At 41.8% G+C, this 26,364-nt stretch overlaps 1 protein-coding gene across 1 annotated transcript in view; it reads left to right on the top strand.

Annotated features, from left to right (window-relative positions):
* Positions 1-26,364, top strand: part of LOC126237392 (histone acetyltransferase KAT6A-like) — a 295,463-nt gene that overhangs the window by 56,116 nt on the left and 212,983 nt on the right. The window lies entirely within an intron of this gene.

The following is a 26,364-nucleotide window of genomic DNA, read 5'->3' as shown; positions in this document are numbered from 1 at the left end:
GCGAGTTCTCAAGTAGAACAAAACTTATTATGTTGTTGTTGTTGTGGTCTTCAGTCCTGAGACTGGTTTGATGCAGCTCTCCATGCTACTCTATCCTGTGCAAGCTTCTTCATCTCCCAGTACCTACTGCAACCTACATCCTTCTGAATCTGCTTAGTGTATTCATCTCTTGGTCTCCCTCAACGATTTTTACCCTCCACGCTGCCCTCCAATGCTAAATTTGTGATCCCTTGATGCCTCAAAACATGTCCTACCAACCGATACCTTCTTCTAGTCAAGTTGTGCCACAAACTCCTCCCCAATTCTATTCAATACCTCCTCATTAGTTATGTGATCTACCCATCTAAACTTCAGCATTCTTCTGTAGCACCACATTTCGAAAGCTTCTATTCTCTTCTTGTCCGAACAATTTATTGTCCATGTTTGACTTCCATACATGGCTACACTCCATACAAATACTTTCAGAAACGACTTCCTGACATTTAAATGTATACTCGATGTTAACAAATTTTTCTTCTTCAGAAACGCTTTCCTTGCCATTGCCAGTCTACATTTTATATCCTCTCTACTTCGACCATCATCACTTATTTTGCTCCCCAAATAGCAAAACTCCTTTACTACTTTAAGTGTCTCATTTCCTCATGTAATTCCCTCAGCATCACCCGACTTAATTCGATTACATTCCATTATCCTCGTTTTGCTTTTGTTGATGTTCATCTTATATCCTCCTTTCAAGACACTGTCCATTCCGTTCAACTGCTCTTCCAAGTCCTTTGCTGTCTCTGACAGAATTACAATGTCATCGGCGAGCCTCAAAGTTTTTATTTCTTCTCCATGGATTTTAATACCTACTCCGAACTTTTCTTTTGTTTCCTTTACTGCTTGCTCAATATACAGATTGAATAACATCGGGGAGAGGCTACAACCCTGTCTCACACCCTTCCCAATGACTGCTTCTCTTTCATACCCCTCGACTCTTATAACTGCCATCTGGTTTCTGTACAAATTGTAAATAGCCTTTCGCTCCCTGTATTTTACCCCTGCCACCTACCGAATTTGAAAGAGAGTATTCCAATCAACATTGTCAAAAGCTTTCTCGAAGTCTACAAATGCTAGAAACGTGGGTTTGCCTTTCCTTAATCTTTCTTCTTCGTCTGTAAAGAATTCGCGTTAGTATTTTGCAGCTGTGACTTATTAAACTGATAGTTCGGTAATTTTCACATCTGTCAACACTTGCTTTCTTTGGGATTGGAATTATTATATTCTTCTTGAAGTCTGAGGGTTTTTCGCCTGTCTCATACATCTTGGTCACCAGATGGTAGAGTTTTGTCAGGACTGGCTCTCCCAAGGCTGTCAGTAGTTCTAATGGGATGTTGTCTACTCCCGAGGCCTTGTTTCGACTCAGGTCCATCAGTGCTCTGTCAAACTCTTCACGCAGTATCACACCTCCCATTTCATCTTCATCGACATCCTCTTCCATTTCCATAATATTGTCCTCAAGTACATCGCCCTTGTATAGACCCTCTATATACTCCTTCCACCTTTCTGCTTTCCCTTCTTTGCTTAGAACTGGGTTTCCATCTGAGCTCTTGATATTCATAAAAGTCGTTCTCTTATCTCCAAAGGTCTCTGTAATTTTCCTGTAGGCAGTATCTATCTTACCCCCTAGTGAGATAAGCCTCTACATCCTTACATTTGTCCTCTAGCCATCCCTGCTTAGCCATTTTGCAGTTCCTATCGATCTCATTTTTGAGACGTTTGTATTCCTTTTTGCCTGCTTCATTTACTGCATTTTTATATTTTCTCCTTTCATCAATTAAATTCAATATTTCTTCTGTTACCCAAGGATTTCTACGAGCCCTCGTCTTTTTACCTACTTGATCCTCTGCTGCCTTCACTACTTCATCCCTCAAAGCTACCCATTCTTCTTCTACTGTGTTTCTTTCCCCCATTCCTGTCAATTGTTCCTTTATGCTCTCCCTGAAACACTGTACAACCTCTGGTTCTTTCAGTTTATCCAGGTCCCATCTCCTTAAATTCCCACCTTTTTGCAGTTTCTTCAGTTTTAATCTACAGGTCATAACCAATAGATTGTGGTCAGAGTCCACATCTGCGCCTGGAAATGTCTTAAAATTTAAAACCTGGTTCCTAAATCTCTGATACCTTTTAGTATCTCCAGGGTTCTTCCATGTACACAACCTTCTTTCATGATTCTTGAACCAAGTGTTAGCTATGATTAAGTTATGCTCTGCACAAAATTCCACCAGGCGGCTTCCTCTTTCATTTCTCTCCCCCAATCCATATTCACCTACTGTGTTTCCTTCTCTCGCTTTTCCTACAATTGGATTCCAGTCACCCATGATTATTAAATTTTCGTCTCCCTTCACTATCTGAATAATTTCTTTTATTTCATCATACATTTCGTCAATTTCTTCATCATCTGCAGAGCTAGTTGGCATATAAACTTGTACTACTGTAGTAGGCATGGGCTTTGTGTCTATCTTGGCCACAATAATGCATTCACTATGCTGTTTGTAGTAGCTTACCCGCATTCCCATTCTCCTATTCATTATCAAACCTACTCCTGAATTACCCCTATTTGATTTTGTATTTATAGCCCTGTATTCACCTGACCAGAAGTCTTGTTCCTCCTGCCACCAAACTTTACTAATTCCCACTATATCTAACTTTAACCTATCCATTTCCCTTTTCAAATTTTCTAACCTACCTGCCCGATTAAGGGACCTGACATTCCACGCTCCGATCCGTAGAACGCCAGTTTTCTTTCTCCTGATAACGACATCCTCTTGAGTAGTCCTCGCCCGGAGATCCGAATGGGGGACTATTTTACCTCCGGAATATTTTACCCAAGAGGACGCCATCATGATTTAATCATACTGTAAAGCTGCATGCCCTCGGGTAAAATTTCGGCTGTAGTTTCCCCTTGCTTTCAGGCGTTCGCAGTACCAGAACAGCAAGGCCATTTTGGTTAGTGTTACAAGGCCAGATCAGTCAATCATCCAGACTGTTGCCCCTGCAACTACTGAAAAAGCTGCTGCCCCTCTTCAGGAACCACACGTTTGTCTGGCCTCTCAACAGATACTCCTCCGTTGTGGTTGCACCTACGGTACGGCTATCTGTATCGCTGAGGCACGCAAGCCTCCCCACCAACGGCAAAGTCTATGGTTCATTATAGCTTTCTATTATTTAGAACTGTGCTTTTTTTAAACAGTTCCAGAGTATCAACGCAGAAATGATATACTTCAAAAGGAATGGTGTATTTTTACTAATTAAATATCCCTCTCGAATTTCGAGGTTACTTACCTTGAATAGTAATGGAACGTTTAGGAGTTGGCACTTATGACCTTCCTAATGCAAAATAAATAGTACATCTAGATTTATGGTGCTGTTGCCGATGCTGAAAATGAATTACAGGTACTTTTGAGTGTCGTCAGAGGAGACCACTGAAAAACAGATATCGACTGACCCAGTAGACTTAAGAAATTGCATGCTTCTGTTGGGGGACTATAAATAATGAATTCTTAACATGACAGAGCTAACCCTTTATTAACGTAAGTGGCAGAATTACCTGCACACTGTGTTTTGTTTTTGCCCGTGCAAACCATTATATTAAGTTACAATGTTTACCAGAGCGGTTGATGCAGTGTGCATTAAGAAATGTCAAAAAGTTATGCGTTTCCGATACATTTATTTGCATGTAATGAGCGTTAACAAAGTTTTGGTGCCTAACATCAGCGTGTCTGCCAGTGTTAAACTAAACGGTCGCAAGAGCCACTGCAGTGTGAAACACGATTATTGGAAATCATTCGTGGTGCTAGTTAGTCGAGATGCTTTAGATGAGCGTGCGAAAGTGGTGGAACGCTCTTTTTCGATAATGGCGAAGTTTAAACCCATTACTTTTAATGTCTCGATTATCCTATGTTGTGTAGTTATACGTGACTGCATAGTGATTACGGTACCGTTCAGTAGTGGGGGGGGGGGGGGGTCGTTACTTACTTTCCTACATGTAAATTTTCGCAAGAGACAACATAATCTGTGCGGCTTGGTAGCTGCTATTGTTGTTTTCCTGGTTACTGTGGTAGTGACAATGATGCTGATTCGAACAATTGCCTTGCTTAGAGAGTGAAATCTGTTGAGCAGTCGTCAAGTTTGACCTAAATAATTTCGCCCTGTAACTTCTTAGTATTTGTGAGGGCGCCTTGTACTAAATACTTGGATATCAGTACGCGGATATCAATTTTCGAAAGCAGAACGATGCTGAAAAAAAAAATAGTATTTGAAAATTTGTGTACTCCGTTTTTAAGTATAAAATATTTCGATCAGTTCAACAGCATTGCCCGCAGCTGAGCGCTTAGCATTTTAATATTGTAATCACAAGGTGGCTTATTCGATTCCTTCCCGCATCTCGTGGTCGTGCGGTAGCGTTCTCGCTTCCCACGCCCGGGTTCCCGGGTTCGATTCCCGGCGGGGTCAGGGATTTTCTCTGCCTCGTGATGGCTGGGTGTTGTGTGCTGTCCTTAGGTTAGTTAGGTTTAAGTAGTTCTAAGTTCTAGGGGACTGATGACCATAGATGTTAAGTCCCATAGTGCTCAGAGCCATTTGAACCATTTTTTTATTCGATTCCTGCTCAAGTCAGGTTTCTTAACTTTTTATTTAAATTCACATTTATTATTAAACTGAAATGTTTTATTAACAAGTACTGACTTGAATTATTTTCAATAAAAATAAAATTTTAATTTTTAATTACTAATTTAGGAAAAACTAGTACTCATTTAAATATTTCTGCTGATATTTTTGCGCTTGAATTTATGATTGTTTTTTCGTGATCTGTAGAAATAAATATGTATTTCAATTTCTATCAATTTTTGTACCAAAATTAAATTAATTGGGAATCATTTTGTAAATGAATAGTAATTCAAAGTGAAAATGTTATTTGATTAAAAATTACGATTCACGTCAATGTTGGTTAATTTACAAATCATTTTACTGAGTTCTGACAAAAATTTAAAAAAACCTGTTGTAGCGATAGTCGAATGAATGACCTTGTTAAGAGACAAGTACGCTACACGCTGAGCTACGAGCGATTTGATAAGCTGATATGATTTATACTTCAGCTGGGTAGGAACCTCAAAAGTAGATAATTTCGAGTGTTTTTGAGAATTGCATCTTACTACTTTAGAAACTGGTGTCTGAAGAAAATCCAAGATGACCATTCTTTAGTACAGCACTCACATAAGAAAACCTTAATTTTCAATTACTTAGTTACAAGAATAAAATCATGCGAGAAGTTGTCGATGCTGATCCGAGGGTAAAAAGAAAACGGTATCTAGTTTACTATTTCCTCAGAGAGGACAACTAAAACTCGGCACTTTATGTCGGAAGTCTGCCATAGTAGCACTTCAGCTGTCATTTTATAATTTTTTTAAGATACGGTCATGAAATAGTACGATTAATCAGTGTCATTAGGAGTGTCAAGTGAAGAACTAAATGACGAACCTGCTGTTCATGATGAGAGCTGTATAATTTATTTGAAAATTGTGATTCTTTATTTCGTTATTTGAAAATTGCCCATTTTTGAAATATGTTGTTGATGTAAAACATCAAATCTCGCCGGTAAATTTCTAGAACGGTAGAGTCGTTCTGGCATAGTGTATTTCTTTAAACCTCAAATTCCGTACTTGCAGTCTTCTATCAGATCTGATTGTGGAACCTGAAATTAGATCAGCAATGAGACAAAGAAGCTGCACTACTGGTGCTGGAAGCTTCCTGTCGTGGCGAATAAACTCTGGAGCGTTGTGAAGTTAGTGCTAGCTATCGTTATGCGTGCTGGGTTCAGCCGGGCGGTATGTTTGTCAAGACCAGTCTGCGCGTCCTTGACCTTGCGTCGACGCAACCACGAGCACGAGTCGCCTCAGTGCAACTATTTTGGCAGCCGGTATAATGAATTACGGGCTCTCCTATGACCACAGCGCTAGCTTGGTGCGTTAACACTGTTATTTGTTCTTGTTTTTTGAGAGGCAGATGGCGAGTAGCCTTAATGCTTCTTAGAAGTTTGCTACTTCACTTCTGAGAAACCTCGACGTGGTCTGGAAACTACAGGACTGAGATAAAACACGCCTCCCATGCATGTAAGACGGCGGTGCTTAACTTGTGATTAAAATGCAGCCATCATGCGACATACTCTTTGGAGGAATACAGACTAATATTTTGTGACATTTGTATGAAGCATGAAATCCATGATAACTTTGATTTCTTTGAATGATTGTTGATAAAAGATAAATAATTGCTCAAGTTAAACCGACGTCGTTTCATTCGGATGTTCGCTGCAAGCCGTGGCTCCGTTGCTAAATAGACAAGAACTGAAACGAGCACTTAAGTTGTCCAGATGCTGTCAGCGAGTATGCACGTGACAGTCAACAGCGTATGTGCTATATTATTTATGTAGGCATTGTAAAGCGTAGAGCACTTAACCCAAGCTCTAGAATAGAGTAATGTAAAGTAGAATGGACGAGGCTTATTGCTTAACTGAGGTCCGGTGACTAATATTAAACTGATGGTAAGCGTGAATAAAGTTTCAGGCATACAGTGCTGTCCACCAACTCTTTAGGAAACGGCTGCAGTGTTGGTTTGATGCAGTAGTCAGTTTTCCAGTCGGTGAAAGCAGATCGCAATGGCCGAGGCAGTCGTAGATCCCGCCAGTTGCGAAGTGCGCGATGTGATTAGATTCTTGCTGGCAGAAGGATCTTCGGCTGCTGAAATCCATCACGAATTGTCTAGTGTATGGACCCTAAATAATTACTTCCAAACAAGTTCGAAAATAGTGTCGAGAATTTCAAAATGGTCGCGCAAATGTTCACGATGAACAGCGTAGTGATAGGCTGAGTATTCAGACAGACGACGTCGTTGATCAAGTGAACCAAAAACTTTGAAGTGATCGGCGGTTGACGAGTAGTGGTCTGGATAATGAAATCCAAAATTTTGCTCGAGCCGCAATTTACAAGACTTGCACTGTATAGCTTCGTTATCATAAACTCGTGCGAGATGGGTTCCAAAAACTCTCACAGATAAGCACAAGGAGCAAAGAATGTGTACTGCACGACGGGTTTTGGACCACTAAAGACAAGATGGAAACGATTTGTTTCTCCATGTTGTTACAGCGACTAGACGTGGATATCGTACAGCAATGCAGAATCGAGACAGCAGCCATTCAACAAGCACCATTCAAGTTTATCCAACCAAAAAAAGCAGCCTCCGCTGTCGAATCGAAAAACGATGGCTACCGTTTTTGGGACGAAAAGGACGCCCTTTTGATTTCATGGACCGCGGGTCAACAGCTACAGCAAACGTGTAACTGTGAGACGCTAACCAAACTGAGACGTGCGATACAAAATAGACACCGCGATAAACAGTTGTTTGGCATAATCCTTCACGACAACGGACGCTCTCATACCACGCTTTCACAACGCTGCCAAAACCAAGGAGAAGATTTAAGATATTCGTTGGGAACTTAGTGATCACCCTCCGTACAGTCCCGACCTTACACCAAGCGAATATGTCCTCTTCTTGCATTTGAGGAAGTGGCTGGGTGGACAACGATTTTGAAACGACGAGGAACTCGAAACTGGCTTGACCAACTGTTTCAATTTCCCGACAGCAAACTTTTACGCAGAGGCATTAAAGAAGCTGATGCAATGTTGTAGAAAGTATATGGATGTGAATGGTATGTGGAAAAGTAAGGTAGATATTTAGTAAAATATTACTATCAATAAAAACCTTGTCTCATGAGAATTTTTCTTATGACCAAGCGGACCTTAGTTTTAGAATACGTCTCGTAGTTCATTGTTAATAGCACTGTTGAATTACTTAATTAACTGTGTGTTATGTGGCATTGTTTTCCACACTGCGACCTCGAAACTGTATTTAGACTGTGTTAGAAAGGATGTCATAAAAAAATTGCTCCTATTACATTGTGGCAGTCGTATTATTCCCCGCACTTAGGAAAGTGATCTGTTTGCTTTGAGTAACTACGGATCATGATGTAACGGTGTACGAGGTTTCGAGAGTAAGAGTGTACATAACATGAAATTTAAATCTATCGTGTCAGTGACAACTCTTTCACACGTCTCTTCCGAAAATTTATTTCTATGAATGAATGACATACTGTCAGTTAATAGTGCACTTACCTTCATCCACAGGCATTGCTGTTTGTTGTGATAAACGTATAATATCTTTCGTCGGCGAACTTCATTCAGTTAGGCCGCTTGCTGTATACCTAATGAAATTTAGAGTACAAACGGTGTCAGAACAGAGTTCTGGGAAAGCCTAGAAACAAACTATTAGGCACGTCTTGAAGAAGCATTTCAGTTGCCTCTTCTGGGAACGCCGTCAGTTTCGTCATGCCTACCACGTGGCTGGAGGCCTTTAACTGACGCGTGCCTGCGTAATAGCTCTACGGGGACAATGCCTGACACGCTCGACCTCCGTCCTTAAGGGATACGGACATGTCTGCGCTGGGAGCGGCTTTCGCCGAGCAAAAGTACACGCAGGTGCACCGAGACCGTGCCAGCACGACCAATCAGGTCTTCGGTCTTATAAAGAAAAGCCACTGCCGAATGCAGTAATGGTCCCGGATGATTTTTCGATCCACACTAAAGGCAGAAAACAGTGGAACATTAAATTCGAGCCACAGTCGAGGCAGAATTCACCATCATAGTGCGAATTAGGCAGTTTAGTGCCATTTCGGTAAATTTAGGTACTGTATACATTACTTCTAGTCGGAACGACAGTTGTCTCCAGAATGTCCATTTTTATTTGATTCTACTATAGATTGCTCGTAACAGTAATAAAGCGACTATACAAAAGCGTCTGTGTAGGTATAACTGTCTCGCAGTTTGTAAATGAACATTTAAAATTCATACAACATATAAAACTAGTGATTTGTCTACTTTATTACACTTGCAAACAAATTCCTGTGATCTTGAGTGCGTATTCATTATTTAACGCTCAAGAAGCAAAAGGTTGTTTATAAATTTTAGATCACGCCAGGGTAAGTAGTATGCAAGATCGCCTTCACCGGCTGTGATCATCCCGAATAGAGCGTAAACTCAACTCTGGTGCTGAATATTTCATTGCTAACGATGATTAAATTTCTTAGCGTTTATAGCCGATGTAATAGGCGGGTGTCATAAAAATATGACTATCGGAAAGATTGATGTGGAACACTACTAAGTTCCACAGATGGTGAAAAGTCTTTCCGAGAAATGAAATAGCTGTTGCATCATATTCGACTACCACTGAGAAAACGCGTCGCAGAACGACAAAGATTCTTAACTTTCATGAAAAAACTGAGCATAGTTTGATCAGTTTCAAGGGACTGTTACTTTGCTGATTGTTTGGGAAGTACATGCCGGTGGAGAGATCATCATTTTTTGAGTTGCACAGCAGTTTTAAGTGTTTGGCGATGAGCTGTTTCCTTCCAGCGACACATTACACGCGCGTAGACGATCTGGCTCGACAAAGAGCAGATTTTAAAATGAACCTTTCAAGTTTCTTTCCTTCTTTCGAGGGATGCTGCAAAGGGGCGAGGGGTGGGACTTTCATTCTGTTAGTTGGTATTGAGGAACAACACGCTCTTATCAAGACCTAAAAATTGTGTATGCTGTTGCTAAGAAACACAAGTGAGTCTCTCACAGGAAGCTCATAGTGAAGCAACTGTACAAAATAAACGCCGTTAAGAGTTTTTTATGTCAATGATTGTATAAACTTTTTCTTGTATGTTAAAGCGATTAATATATTTGCATGGTATCGACATTAGCTGTTCTTCGGCAGTGCGGCCAACTTATCTCGCGAGACCCCCTTACCTGCGGAAACTTTTGAGCTGTCGTCTATGCAGCAGTAGCAAACACAGTGATGTGGAGCGAGGTCACAGGAATACCGTCATCGTGACGGTACTTCAAATACCACCGCGGCTACGAGGGAGAGTCGCTTATCTATTTGATATTTAATAGAAGTGGATGAAGTTTCACATCGCGGTCAGTTGTAACGGGAATGCTACAATTGTGAGAAAGTTGACGCAAATTTTGTATGACGTGACTGGTAGCAAAATAGTTTGGAGAAAACATTTGGAAGCTTTCGGTGTCGAGTGAAAGCTGATGTAGAACGTCTTGTATGCAAATAAAATTGCATTCTCACCCCTGTGTTTGCATCGTCACTGTGACTCAACGAGGGAATGGAACATTATTATTTGTCGTTTTACACCAAACGTGTCACATAGCGATCACCTGAAGCCTCGATGTACGATAAGTGTTTTACACAGTGTTCAGTTTGTAGCCACAGCATATTAATCTGCTCTTTTATTGATATCGTATGGAAAGGGCAGATGACAAAACGAAATCGCGTGTTAAATACAAGAAATAAGTGGTTGTTATTGCCTGCCGCATCAACGACTAGGGGGAACTGTTACAGCGCCTGCTTTCATGAAAATCCGTGTCAACGGACGTTCAGTTCGTAGTCGCCACATTCCACTTTCAAGGAAAAGGTCGTGGCACATTTCACAGTTTCTGATAAATGTGCTTTTTGCGTTCTGTTTTCCCAAGCACTCCGAACGGCGTTCATAGAGGTCCTTGACGCTCGTTTTTGAAACACTAATTTTCATACGGCTAGAGCGAAACGTGTCACTTATACAACACAGAAATTGTGTTATTAATACCAATCATATTTTAGTCACGTCAGCTCACTTTGGCTGAAGCCGGGGGTGAAGACGTAAGCCCGGCGTTATATGGCAGTTTACATACTCAATCCCTGACGCGATCAGTGAATTGAATGTTTTATCGGTGCTTAAAAAAAATCCTCATTGTTCATAAAAATTGGCCCGCATCTCGTGGTCGTGCGGTAGCGTTCTCGCTTCCCACGCCCGGGTTCCCGGGTTCGATTCCCGGCGGGGTCAGGGATTTTCTCTGCCTCGTGATGGCTGGGTGTTGTGTGCTGTCCTTAGGTTAGTTAGGTTTAAGTAGTTCTAAGTTCTAGGGGACTAATGACCACAGCAGTTGAGTCCCATAGTGCTCAGAGCCATTTGAACCATCATAAAAATTGTGCGATGGGCGTTCAATAAGTATTGCAACATTTTTCTATTTAAGCAGGTTGGTTTATCCAGGATTGTAACACACCGTATTATACCGCACTCTTTTGGTTGCACAACCTATTTTTCAGCATAATCTCCATTCAGTGCTACGGCTTAGTGCCACCTCAATGGGAGGGCCCTATATGCCCATATCGTACAACTCCACTGGTCGACGTTGGAGCCAACTTCTTGCTGCATCAATAATGTATCCGTCATCGAAGTACTGCTTCGCGCGGAGTGCACCTTTGTAAGGCTTTGCGTTGTTATGTTGAAGGAGAAGTTCGTTTGCATCCGTCGATCGTCTCTAATGAGAGTGTCTACGTATGGCGCCGTCGGCTATCGGAGTTTCATGGAACTAGAGTAGCTGAACCGGGAATATGATATTCCACGATGTCTCAAAATAAATTCCACATTTTCTCACCCGAAATCGGCCGAGAAAAAAATGTGTTGCATAAGTAATAGAATGCCTCTCGCACCTTTAAAATCTATCTTGTCCTCTATCCCAGGGAATAAGAGATAGCCGGCCAGTGTGGCTGAGCGGTTCTAGGCGCTTGAGTCTGGAACTGCGCGACCGCTACGGTCGCAGGTTCGAATCCTGCCTCGGGCATGGATGTGTGTGAAGTCCTTAGGCTAGTTAGGTTTAAGTGGTTCTAAGTCTAGGGGACTGAAGACCTCCGATGTTAAGTCCCATAGTGCTCAGAGCCATTTGAACCATTTGAATAAGAGATATTACTCAAGGAAGTTTGCGAATCACATTAATAAAGACTGTTAACGTCTAATCCACTTCCCTTATCTAGAACGCTCATCTTTAAAGAAGCGATCACATCCATCGCATCCCAGCGTTATTCTCTCTTTTGGAACGTATCCTGAAACTTCTATTTATAAGAATGTTTACAACTACATGAATTTCTGCTTTGATTTCTCGAACTTTGATAAACTTTAGCCTTTACAAATTCGTCTTGGTGGTGGAAGTACGTTGCTTGGGGGTAACAACTACCATCTTACACCGCTATTGAAGGTTTATCAACGAGTTGGATGTTCCGTAAGGCACTGACACATTAGTGTTTCTCCTCCTTCCGACGTTTCAACTGAAATACTGGGGTAAATACTACGATAACCTGGGTACATTCCCGAAAGCTAAATAGTCTTGAACAGTATACGTCTTTTGTGATCCTAGGTACTCAGGGCGAAGTGCTCAAATGCACTGCGCCGCTTTCTCCTGACGTATCGTCTTGCAGGCCCGATAAGACGCTTTCGCCGCAGTGAGTCCAGTTTCAGTATAACGTGTTAACAATATACCCTCACTTAGTCCCGAAGCGTCTATAATCTTGCAGAAACCAATCACTCCCATACGAAGTATTTATATTCTGAGTATTATATTTGACGACCGTGTCGAATGATCGTCGTCATACGATGTTAGGTCATTTTTTGAAACTCATAATCATCAGTAAATAAGTATGTGGCAAGCCCATTTTGTGAGTTACTTTTAACTTGTAAAGGAAGCTTCTATGAGATAGCTACCCTTCAACGTAGAGAAAATAAGACAGGATAAATCCAACCACCACTTGGGCGCCACTTGCAATATCTTTATTAAGGATGTTTAGAAGTACCCCGCAGTTTATCGACGCGCATTTTAACAATGTCTTGGGGGACTGACTCTCTCTCTCTCTCTCTCTCTCTCTCTCTCTATCTATCTATCTATCTATCTTGTCAAGCAGAGACAAACTTGTCGTGTTAAATCTCCGACTATGAGTATATCGCATGGCGCCACCTTCGGCCTTATAAAATATTGTTTCAAGGGAACATCTCGCCACGAAGTGAAGTTGATCGATGCGAACAACACCCAACCGTAAGGCCGGAACATTAACATATTACCTGACGTTGTTTCCTACGTTTAATAACGTGTATCTGTGAAGTCCTCACTATTAGATTAAGAATACAGAAAAATTTTAAATGCGACATAAGTGGAAGTATGTTCATTCACTTAAATTCAAAGTTGGAAACAAATCGAAGAATGGTATATGATGAGATAATGTAAAAATAGGAAGAGTGGGAGAATTTTGTCTTGGTGGTTATTTGGCAGCGCACTCAAAATGTGATAGAGCTCTGATGTATACTGGATATTGTTCAAGACGTTGCGTAAGTGGTCCATCTGACGTTGATAACGTAAAATTGTAGTTGCGGTTGCAGCTATCGGATTTGGGTTTTCGTTAAACTATATTCGCATAGGGAAGAGTATTTTGCTGTATGATTAATAAACAAAATATTCTTATTTGCCGAGATGTAAAATATTTTTCGTATTAATAGAAACGTACAGCTGTTGTAATGGTATACAACTGTTCATGCCAAGAGTAAATTTATATATGATAATATTCAGACAGAAACATATCGGTGAAGATATGAACTGAACGTGTTTTCAGCTCCACTTCTTGTAAGCATAGCCCTCTCTTTCCGTTGTACACTTTGTCTTGCAGGAGTGCAAACTTCAGCGTAACTCCCCAAATGGCTGCTATTAATGCTGCCGCTGGTCTTAGCGAGGCCCCCTAAGCGGCTGCTTTTCGCGTGGACTTTAAACCGGCCCTGTTGCTGTGCACTCGGACTCGTTTAAAATTTTTTAATTCGATGGTTCGTAGGTTTTGTCATGGACCTTTAAAATCTCGTCTCAGTAGTTAGACATGGCACATATTTTCCTGTTCTGTTGCCCTTTTGGGTGGTTTGGATGAAGCATTGGTTGGTACTTCCTTTCTGAGTAGGCAGCTGTCATTGTTAATCTTAGACGTTGGACATTACGTTATGCTGATTCGTAATCTTGTGCCCCTTTCGTTAATGATGATCAGTTGTCATTAAGTTACATCAGCTTCTTGATCTGATGATGTGAAATAATAAGACGGTTTCATAATTGATAATATCGTTTGGTGGGACTTCCAGCCGCTCACGCTAGTCAGTCGCACGTAGTGGCGCGCGCTTCGGTTGCTGCACAATTTATGGTGTATAACCGACACTCCCGGGATGTCGGTATAGCAGTCCAGTGCCGCGTGCTAACTTGACAAGCACAACAGGGCGACTAAAGACTTGGCCACTGCAGACAGTCGCTCATTGTTACCCCCATACATTGGTTACTCACTCCGCATTCCCCTCCCTCACCGAGCGAGTTGGGGCAGCAAATTCGTAATTCACGAACCACATAGTAAAAAAAAAAAAAACTTTTTGCGTTCATCATCGGAATTTTCCACTGTAATCGTGCGAATGACATCAAATTTCAAACAATTCTCACTCCCCGTGACCTAACGTCCACCCGTTTCTTAATTATCGAACTAAGATTAACTATACGGAAGTACTTACATTTGCTCCACAAATCAACTTTCTTGCGTTGAGACAGATAGAACATATTACATGCACATTACCTCTTTACTTCCAGTCCCAAATTATGAATTATAGACACTGAATACAAGGATGGTTCCTTTGAGAGGGCATGGCTGGCTTCCTTCAGTATCCTTCTATCGGAGCTTGTGTTCCGTCTCTAATGAACTTGTCGTTGACGGCACATTAAACCCTAACATTTCTTCCTTAACACATCTCTCTCCCTCTCTAGAGCTGGAGAAATGAGGACAGTCGTAGAACCGCCACGTTGAGGCACTTTAGTGCTAGATCCATCATAGTGCCAGTACCAGATGATCTGACCTCTTGATCAGACAATTAGCATCTTATGTAAGAGGAATAAAACGAATCGTAGTAAAAGTGTGGAATGCGCGAGTCACCAGCGAAACAAAGTGAAAGCAGAACCCGTAAGCCTGCGAACTTCTAAAAAACCAAAACATGCCGAAGAAGTCATTGCAAGGAATCTATTGTAGTTGTTGTTAGCTCGTTGACTGCAAGAGAAAACAGCTCAAAAGTGATTATTCTTCGAATTGCGTCGGTGAGCAATTTCCTGAGTTTGACATTTAATTGGGCGCCCCCAGAATATTAACAAGGCGAATTTTTAGAGCATCGAGTATTTACTAGGTGATCTAACTAATTCGTATAGATATTCATGAAACATGGTGTTACATTGCAGTCACGATATTTCTCCTAGACTGCAGGCATATAATTACTAAAGTGATTCTGCATATATACCTAAATGTGACCACAGCTTTCTATTCAAGCTGTATACAGTGGCCAAAATTAGTATTGGATTGATGGTGTAAAAGTTGTAACCGTTTCACAGACTAGACACACAGTGCAAAATGCAGTAGTCACTCCGAACAGGTTGAAAAACCAATGTTCGTATTCGCCTAGATCGTGGCTGGGGCACACACAACGATTTCTGTTCTCTCTCTCTCTCTCTCTCTCTCTCTCTCTCTCTCACACACACACACACACACACACACACACACACACACCTCCATTTAGATGTTGGAGGCAAACTTTACTCACCCAGTGTTATTTAAGAGAAGCGCGTGAACAGCCGCTCGATTTGGTTCGCAGCCTGAGAGATATGCAGCGGTATGTGCGGACCTCCAGCAAACTGCAGTGCTACGTACATCGTGTATTGTGAAAACAGTTTTTATTAATCATACACATTTTAATCGCCGGCCAGTGTGCCGAGCGGTTCTAGGCGCTTCAGTTTGGAACGGCGCGACCGCTACGGTCGCAGGTTCGAATCCTGCCTCGGGCATGGATGTATGTGATGTCCTTAGGTTGGTTAGGTTTAAGTAGTTCTAAGTTCTAGGGGACTGATGACCTCAGATGTTAAGTCCCATAGGGCTCAGAGCCATTTTTGAACACATTTTAATCACATTTAGCCTCACTTCTATTGTGCTAAAGACTTCTTTGCGCGCCAGAGTCTCACGTCAGTTACATTTTTAAAACGTGAGATACTAACTGTTAGTTTTTGAAAACCTCCTGAAGCACTGAGGTACGCGTTTTTAGAAGCAGTCGATTTCAGATAGCGACGTGTAGAATTGCGGGCATATCTTGGCGAGGTGCGAATGGCCAGACGCCAGCTTGATTAAAAATAATGACACGATTTCAACAGAGTATGGGACAAACGCTTGTGCCACGGGAACTTGGGGACAGAATTGAAAAGTTGTCTTGGACAGAAAGACACACTGCCAAAGTCTTCGATGATGGGAAGAAAGTGGTTGCATGTTCAGCATTATTTGTTTCTGAGCCAAATAATTACTGAAAGCCGCGTCTGATCCATGTAGGGGCAACCTGTGTCAGCATTGAGTAAGGTTTCAGCTTCTGCAATGCTTAGTGCCAGCTGGACAACTTCTCATCCGAAATAGTGGAACGTAACATGAGACTAACATTAGGCTTACGCGAGATACCGTTGTAATGTGATAAATTTTGACACTTCCGCGATACCCTTCGTGATACGGACGTATTGACAGTCTACTGTAAAACTGATGTCAATTATCTTTCTGCATGTGCTTATTGACGCTCGTTATCAGGTCAGAGGATGCCTACTTGTAGTGGAGGGCAACTGATCTATCCATCCATGTTACCGTATTTTAAGAAATAAATCAGGATGAGTGTAAAGGGGTTGGGAAGACAGGATTCTTTCCATAGCAGCAAGTCGAAAGAACGTAAATTGAAAGATTGATGTTACTCTTTCAAAGACACTCTGACAGTGGAGAGAGTGAAATACCCAGAAGAATCATGAGCGTTTTCAAAATAACTTTTGTATACTCTGCTGCCGACAACTATTTTCGCTTTTTTGTCCACGGTAAACAGTAGGAAAAGTGCAAAGAAAATATCTGAAATTGTAAAGATTTGGTCCATTTTTAAGGATAGCGTAATTGTTCATTGACTGGGATGCTCAAACTCTACGGGATGTATGTAATTTTAAAAACCTAATGATTATATGAAGAATATAACTTCTTTTCAAAAGCGTCAAAGTAGTTAGGTATATTAAGCAGCGTCAGGCCCCAAGAACAAATATCGCCGGCAACCACGCTCGCATTCGGATGCTATTGTTATGTGAGAGCGCAGGAAACGTAATACACTTGGTTGCCGGTCGGTTATTTGAATCATCCGTCTCCCAATTCCGAATACAGTGTGTGAACCATTATGTTACAACATTTTGTGGCCTGGAAAACAACAATGCAGTCGCCGTTCTCCAACATCCCGTGCCGCAACGTCCCCTCCGTGCCGCGTGCCGCTTGCCTGTGCTGGTTACTGCCGTTCACCACTCGGCAGATGTCCACTGCTCTCTACGGCTCGCTTTCTACGTCATACTCCGGCCGTTCAAGGAGAAAGCACAGTTACACGGTTACGAGCCCAGAGTTCCTCCAGCTTTTCCCAAGCCAGCCAGCTAGCTCCATATGACGTTGTCTTCCTACAGTCGGTAGTTAGTCCGTTGCTAAGTTAGCATAAAAATCCGCCACAGAATTGTAATTCAATAGTTGCTTGATAGTCGTCTTAACAATTGCACCCAAGACGCAGTAAGAATAGGAGACTTGAGCTTTAGTGAAGAAGATTGCAAGGATAAGGCTTACTCTTAGGGCCAGCAGCGTCCACTCTTTTTGACATTTCGGCTCGTAAATGACGCCCTGCTACAAACGTGATGAGCGTGTAAAATTAGCTGATCGGCGAGGGAGGTTCGTACGAAGGGATTATCCGATAGCGGACTACGAAATTCAGTGGCCCATATTGTGAAGCACATTCGATAATTGCCAAACACACTCGTTCTGCGAAGCTCAAGCTCAACGAAGAGTAAATTGATTCTATGAAACAATGCCGTATTATTGTTTTCAGCATCTTCTGTTTATGATGGCAGCGTATATGAAAATTTTATTTCAAGGGAATAGATACTTTGGCAATCAGTTTGTACTCACCCTACTTCAGTGACGCACACACAGTCACGGATTCCATTCCCCCTTACATTATTTTATATGCAGTGAGTCAAACCTGCGACTTTGATTTTCGTGTAGTTGTAACTCTAGGCCTGCACCTTAGCTATAGAGGCTAAGAGTATTCTTGCTGTATGTTGTATAAAGGAAATTTTTTTCCTGCACGAACACTTTGTGTCATCATTTAGAAATTAGCTATCATGGAATGAAGGTTTTCACTGCTGGTGTTATCACTTAACACTTCCGGGGTGAGATTCCGTGGTCCATACATAAGACTCTTCCCTGACGTTTCGCCTTCGACTGCGAAGGCATCCTCCGAAGATAATCGGCGAACTGCACGGAGAGCACGAGCGAGCGCCGTATATATAAGCCATCCAGAGGGCGCCTTTGTCAATATCGCCCCCTTAGGCATTATGAAACTACAAGACAAAATTGATACGCTTCTGTGTGTGGGGGGGGGGGGAGGGGGGGAGGAGATGTGATATGTGATGGCATCTCTAGCAAGAGTTTCACACAATCATAGTAGTTACGAACCAGTTATCACAGATGTGAAGTCAGTATGTAAAATGGAAGCATTGCGGCCGCTGAGCAGGTTTAGTCACTCGTAGATATTAAAATACGTTAGCACAACTAATGAAGTGGACACATAAATGGCTGTAGGCTAACAGTTTTTATTGTGTAGTAGTTTGATTATGCCCAAGGGGGCGCAATTAGTTAACTTCTAAATAACGAAATAGGGTCTTTCAATTAAGAGAACAGCTAACACAGGAAAACGACTTCCTTCAACAAATTTGTAGCGGCTGCGGACCCACACATGAAAAATGGTTTCCCTCTGTTTCTTGACTCATAAACGAAGTGTGACAATCAACGTTCGACGTTCATGCTCTTGCGTTTTGAGTTTAGATTCATTCACTGCTAACATTGTAAAGTTTCCTAAAATTCTGTATCGCCACTCTCCAAAAACGCTTGTTATGTCCTTTTTCCGGGTGGTATTTTTGCGGTTATCTGGTAAGTGTTGAGGTTTTCATTGATGAACCAAACACCCTACCTAAATTACTCGACGGATTAAAAAAAGAGCGTAAAATATTATTTCATCCCTTGTTCGGTTAGCAGTTTGCGTGGCACGAGCGCAGCCGCATGGTAATTAGTCAAGGTTTTTGCGCCTGTCATTGTGCAGGCGTTACTTCTTTTTTATACACGAGGATTCCGGGCGTGGGAATGGAGGCGCGGGATTGCTGGACGCCCGCCAGAGGCCTTCGAGAGCGCACGTGCACGTATTGAGTTGCCAGTTTTTTTGTGGCTCCTTTCTCGGCGTTTAGCCTGCTCAGCGAACTCGATAGAGTTTACAATGTCATCTAGAATTCTCGCAAACTGTTAACGAGGTTCGGCTTGTCGAGCATGTCCTTTAGTTGACCGATTTATCGTACTTACATTAGACTGAAATGCGACGAGTGTTTTGTTACTAAATTTAGAAAGGCATTGCAAAGTTTCACTTGTGGCAGGTCCTGAGATCTGAAGTCCCTCATGCAACGTGACAAATATGAGAGTACGTTGATCTACTGATAAGTTTCATACTCTTAGTTCACACATTCTCCTGACGTCCTTAACAATATTTTACCAATTTAGTTGCTTTAACATTAGGAACACATTTTGCTCAGCGAATTTGGCAGATCTATACGCCCTTCGCCTGTCGTATCGGTATCCTATTAGGAGGATGGTACCTACCAGGATGGTCCCGACATATACTGCTTAGCCACCGTCCAATACTTTTTGTATTTTTGGTTATTCATGATAGTTTACTGAAGGAAGTTAGGATGCACAATTCTCAGCAAACTAGAAGTGTTCACCTTACGAGGGTGTGTTATTTATGGTTTTCTTTGTAAAATGAGTTACCCAAAAACGCCATTCTCGACACAATGATTTACCCACAAACGCCATTCTCGACACTTGCCAATAAAAATTCTTTTGGTCGACACACAGAGGTTACCCTTCGACACACAGAGGTTACCCTTCTGCTATTGTCAACGGTCCACGGGTATGACTCTGATAAAATGGGTTTTTCGGTCTTCAGTTTGAAGATGACTTCATGCACCCAACGAAATACAGGCAGTTTTATTAGTGAAGTGAGTACATTCTATTTCAAAGTTGTCTGAAAGAAACATTTGTGCCGCAGATTTACTGAATCCCAGTACCCTTAAGGATTAGCTAATCATATAGCATAATTTAAATCGTTGGAGATGTGTTAGGTATATGTGAGATTCAAATCGTCCATCTGACCTTCCAAATCTATGGTTTCGTGGATACACTAAAATGTTTGATGTGAATACTGAAGTGGTTAATCGAAAAGCGAATGTTTAAACCTGGTTTATTTGTTTAATCTTTTACGAGATACACCAATTTCCAGTAAATTAAGTCTCTATCTGCACGAAGTTAATCTCTTCTCATAAACTTCTTGGTATAAGATCCAACCTTGGTCATTTTTGTCATCACCACAACATAAATCCACGGTGCCATTCCTGGTGTGCTTTACCTGCGTTCGACTAGTATTACAGTAATGTCGATTTGCATGTTGTCCTCAATTTGTTAAGCTGAATATATTATTAAACGGAAGTATGAATCCTGGAGATACTAATAGGTATCAGATAGATTATATAATGGTAAGACAGAGATTTAGGAACCAGGTTTTAAATTGTAAGACATTTCCAGGGGCAGATGTGGATTCTGACCACAATCTATTGGTTATGAACTGCAGATTGAAACTGAAGAAACTGCAAAAAGGTGGGAATTTAAGGAGATGGGACCTGGATAAACTGAAAGAACCAGAGGTTGTAGAGAGTTTCAGGGAGAGCATAAGGGAACAATTGACAGGAATGGGGGAAAGAAATACAGTAGAAGAAGAATGAGTAGCTCTGAGGGATGAAGTAGTGAAGGCAGCAGAGGATCAAGTAGGTAAAAAGACGAGGGCTAATAGAAATCCTTGGGTAACAGAAGAAATATTGAATTTAATTGATGAAAGGAGAAAATATAAAAATGCAGTAAATGAAGCAGGCAAAAGGGAATACAAACGTCTCAAAAATGAGATCGACAGGAAGTGCAAAATGGCTAAGCAGGGATGGCTAGAGGACAAATGTAAGGATGTAGAGGCTTGTCTCACCAGGGGTAAGATAGATACTGCCTACAGGAAAATTAAAGAGACCTTTGTAGAAAAGAGAGCCACTTGTATGAATATCAAGAGCTATGATGGAAACCCAGTTCTAAGCAAAGAAGGGAAGGCAGAAAGGTGGAAGGAGTATATAGAGGGTTTATACAAGGGCGATGTACTTGAGGACAGTATTATGGAAATGGAAGAGGATGTAGATGAAGATGAAATGGGAGATAAGATACTGCGTGAAGAGTTTGATAGAGCACTGACAGACCTGAGTCGAAACAAGGCCCCCGGAGTAGACAACATTCCATTGGAACTACTGACGGCCTTGGGAGAGCCAGTCATGACAAAACTCTACCATCTGGTGAGCAAGATGTATGAGACAGGCGAAATACCCACAGACTTCAAGAAGAATATAATAATTCCAATCCCAAAGAAAGCAGGTGTTGACAGATGTGAAAATTACCGAACTATCAGTTTAATAAGTCACAGCTGCAAAATACTAACGCGAATTCTTTACAGACGAATGGAAAAACTGGTAAAAGCGGACCTCGGGGAAGATCAGTTTGGATTCCGTAGAAATGTTGGAACACGTGAGGCAATACTAACCTTACGACTTATCTTAGAAGAAAGATTAAGAAAAGGCAAACGTACGTTTCTAGCATTTGTAGACTTAGAGAAAGCTTTTGACAACGTTAACTGGAATACTCTCTTTCAAATTCTGAAGGTGGCAGGGGTAAAATACAGGGAGCGAAAGGCTATTTACAATTTGTACAGAAACCAGATGGCAGTTATAAGAGTCGAGGGGCATGAAAGGGAAGCAGTGGTTGGGAAAGGAGTGAGACAGGGTTGTAGCCTCTCCCCGATGTTATTCAATCTGTATATAGAGCAAGCAGTAAAGGAAACAAAAGAAAAATTCGGAATAGGTATTAAAATTCATGGAGAAGAAATAAAAACTTTGAGGTTCGCCGATGACATTGTAATTCTGTCAGACACAGCAAAGGACTTGGAAGAGCAGTTGAACGGAATGGACAGTGTCTTGAAAGGAGGATATAAGATGAACATCAACATAAACAAAACGAGGATAATGGAATGTAGTCAAATTAAATCGGGTGATGCTGAGGGGATTAGATTAGGAAATGAGACACTTAAAGTAGTAAAGGAGTTTTGCTATTTAGGGAGTAAAATTACTGATGATGGTCGAAGTAGAGAGGATATAAAATGTAGACTGGCAATGGCAAGGAAAGCGTTTCTGTAGAAGAGAAATTTGTTAACATCGAGTATAGATTTGTCAGGAAGTCGTTTCTGAAAGAATTTGTATTGAGTGTAGCCATGTATGGAAGTGAAACATGGACGATAACCAGTTTGGACAAGAAGAGAATAGAAGCTTTCGAAATGTGGTGCTACAGAAGAATGCTGAAGATACGGTGGGTAAATCACGTAACTAATGAGGAGGTATTGAATAGGATTGGGAAGAAGAGGATTTAAGTGTCAGGAAGTCGTTTCTGAAAGAATTTGTATGGAGTGTAGCCATGTATGGAAGTGAAACATGGACGATAACCAGTTTGGACAAGAAGAGAATAGAAGCTTTCGAAATGTGGTGCTACAGAAGAATGCTGAAGATACGGTGGGTAAATCACGTAACTAATGAGGAGGTATTGAATAGGATTGGGAAGAAGAGAAGTTTGTGGCACAACTTGACTAGAAGAAGGTATCGGTTGGTAGGACATGTTTTGAGGCATCAAGGGATCACAAATTTAGCATTGGAGGGCAGCGTGGAGGGTAAAAATCGTAGAGGGAGACCAAGAGATGAATACACTAAGCAGATTCAGAAGGATGTAGGTTGCAGTAGGTACTGGGAGATGAAGAAGCTTGCACAGGATAGAGTAGCATGGAGAGCTGCATCAAACCAGTCTCAGGACTGAAGACAACAACAACAACAACAACTTGACAATTCACGCGGAAGTGTTTCGATTTTTTTTCCAAATTTGCTGTGCAGCTTGGGAGTAATCCAAGCAACGCGCAAACTCTCCGTGAATCTTACAGCTTTGTCGACAGTTTTATTCTACAGGGAGAACTACGTAACCTAAAGTTTGCAGCAGTCTTGGACTGAGTAACAGGAAGGTAGAACAGTCTGCTGAAACATGCGGCTAATTGCGGCCAAGACCCTTTGTTCGCTGTCTCACCTGCCTGCTTTGCATTTAAAGTGCCTGACGTCAGAAGGGCACACAGCGTTTAGCTGGTCTGTCGTGAACAAAGAGTGGGCCGCTACTGTAGCTGCAACTGTTTAATGAAAACAGTACGAACTTTATATGCTTTGATGGGTGTATGATACTATGAATGAATGGTCAGATTACAGTTGTGTGTGTGGTGTAACCCCTACTGTTCGTTATATTCACTGTATCTCCGCAAATAGATCAGTAAGAGGTGATACATACTTCGTCTGACAATATACCTAATGCACTCAAATGGTGTTTCTCTATTCTTTTTGGTGATTTGCCGTATATTGCTAGCTGCTTACGTCGATGCTGAACTGTGAATAGCAACATCCATGGGATTTAGTGTATAGACGCCGTGTGTGTAAACGAATTACAGTCTCTATGAAGAGGTGAATTCGATTCTACTCATGAATCGAGAATTGTATATTTTTCAACGAGGGCATATTTAAATGAGTGCTTTTTAAAAAAGAAATCTAGAGCGGTCTTTTGAAAAGTAGGTTAGAACTTTAAAGCTCAGTAGTTAATATTATGAGGACATTAATTATTTAAGTAATGACAGTTTCTGTTTCTTTGCTACTGTGGCAGAAACAAGTATTCTGTGACGTATTGTATAGGAGAGAGAGTTGTTTTTTCTTCAGAGTCAGAATTTCTGAAATTTGAAACAGGAATTAAAAGTTCAGACAAGAAATAAAAACTTCGCAGTTTACTGATAACGTTGCAATTCTATAAAAAACGGCAAAGGACTTGGAAGGGCAACTATCGAGCGAGGTGGCGCAGTTATTAGAACACTCTTTACTCGCAGTCGGTAGGACGACGGTTCAAATCCCGTCCCGCCGTCGAGATTCAGGTTCTCCGTGCATAAGGCAAAGCTTGGGTGGTTCCTTTGAAAGGAGGACTTCTGCTCCGCCACGCTGGCGACAGGGGGTTAAACTCTAATTTTTCTTTATTCGTCCTGGAAGAGCAGCTGAACGGAATGGATAGTGTCTTGAGATTATAAGATGACTGTCAAGAAAAGTAAAATGTCGATAATGGAATGTAATCGAATTACATCAGGTGATACTGCAGAGATCAGATTAGAAATTGACACTAGAAGTAGTAGGTAAGTTTTGCTATTGGCAGTAGAGTAACTGCTGATGGCCGGAGAATCCGGAAATAAAATGCTAGTTGGCAACAGCAAGGGAAGTATTTCTGATGAAGAGAAATTTAACATTGAGTGTAAATGGTAGGAAGCATTTTCTGAAAACCTCCCGGATACCCGCCCCGTTAGCTTGCGGCTTCCGAGCCGGGAGGCGCGCCGGCCGCGGATCGAAATCGTCAGGCGGATTAACGACGAAGGCTGGTGTGCCGGCCATCCCGAATGCGGCCCATTCGTGTAGTTCCCCACATGCCGATAGTTGAATACCGAACTGATACCCACATCCAGTCTCAGCAAACATTTCGCAGCACGTGTTCACGCCTTCAAATTAGACAACATTAGACGCAGCCAGGTTGACTTCCCAAATTCCGCCGTCTTCGGGCCCGTGGAGGAAGAGGAGAAGAAAGGGGAGGGGGGACTGGAAGGGCATCTGGCTACTAACGTTGCCAAATCGAGATTAACATGCCGACCACGTGGAGGCAAAGCCAGGGAAAGCACGAGAAGGAAGTGTTATCCGAAGGCATTTGTCTGGAGTGTAGTAGCCTTGTGTGGAAGTGAGACGTGGGCAGTAAGCAGTTCAAACAAGAAGAGAGAAGGACCGTTTGAAATGATGCACTACAGAAGAATGCTGAAGATAATGTAACCAATGAGAGGGTACTGAATCAAGTTGGGGTGAAGAGAAATGTACGGCACAACTTCACTTAAAGTAGGGGTCGGTTGATGGACAGCTAATGAGGCATCAAGGAATTGGCGGTCTGGTTGCAAAGGGATTGTAGAGTGAGACCGAAAGATAAATACAGGAAGCAAATTCAGAAGGATTTAAATTGCAGTAGTTATTCGGAGATGATGAGCGTGCTCGATTAGATTAGTATCAAAAGCTGCATAAAACTAGTCTCCGAACTGAACACCAACAACAAGAGCACTGGTGCTTACGTAAGTTGTGTGTGTGTGGAACCCTTTCTGAAAAACATGAGACCTGCCTGCTGTGATTTATTTAAAGTATTCGTAACAACTGCGGATACTCTTTTGTGCAGAATGAACAAAATACTTAAAGGAAAAGAAAAAGAATATCTACAAATTTCTTCGCTGCTTGATTTCTGTTGAGCTGTTCATTCTGATGGGCTGTGATTTGTCATAGCTGCCTGTAGATGTAGAACTTTCTATTGTTGACCCGTAAGTCCGTAGTCGTGACATACGCTTTGGAGACGCTTCATTGGGATATGGTGCCTCGAGCAGGTGTCGGTATCTATCCTACCAGTGACACCCTTTGACTCCATCAGCTCTGATATTTGAGTAGTGTGCACCACTGTGACACGTGTAGCTTGCCAGGGCGGCTGTCATCCTATACTTTAGTTTTGATAGGCAATTATATATCACAGTCAAGACACCAACATTCTCTCCAGTGTATGCCAAAGTTACTGACAGCTGCCCTAATTATTTTTATAATTGTACGACAAACTTTCGGCCGTAATCAACGTTTATTAACGCTTTTCAGCTGAAAGCGCTATTAACAGTAGCGTAGTCCGTTTCTATCAAAGTAATGAATACATTTGAAAGTGTTTGATTAACGCGTCTTTCACCATATTTACGCTGTCGCACTGCCGCGATCTTTTATCGTTCTAGGAGCTGGGAACGTAAAGGCGCTCTAATTACTGTAAGAGACCAGGCGTGCCGCTCTGTCGCTTCGTTTACAGGCGTAACCATTCATCGCTGTCTAATTTGAACACGGTAATTGTGGCGGTGTGCATCTAGGTAGCTAGCAGCGATGACATGGCGAGGAGGGGAACGTGCCGCATCTACATCCATGAGCGTCTCTCCTACAGTGTCTTCCACTGGAGTTTATCTATCATCTCCGTAACGCTTTCGCGATTACTAAAGGATCCTGTAACGAA

Source organism: Schistocerca nitens, chromosome 2 (genome assembly GCF_023898315.1).
Source record: "Schistocerca nitens isolate TAMUIC-IGC-003100 chromosome 2, iqSchNite1.1, whole genome shotgun sequence".
NCBI classification, from domain to species: domain Eukaryota; kingdom Metazoa; phylum Arthropoda; class Insecta; order Orthoptera; family Acrididae; genus Schistocerca; species Schistocerca nitens.
The sequence above is the reverse complement of the archived record's forward strand: the minus strand, read 5'-3'. Positions and strand labels throughout refer to the sequence as shown.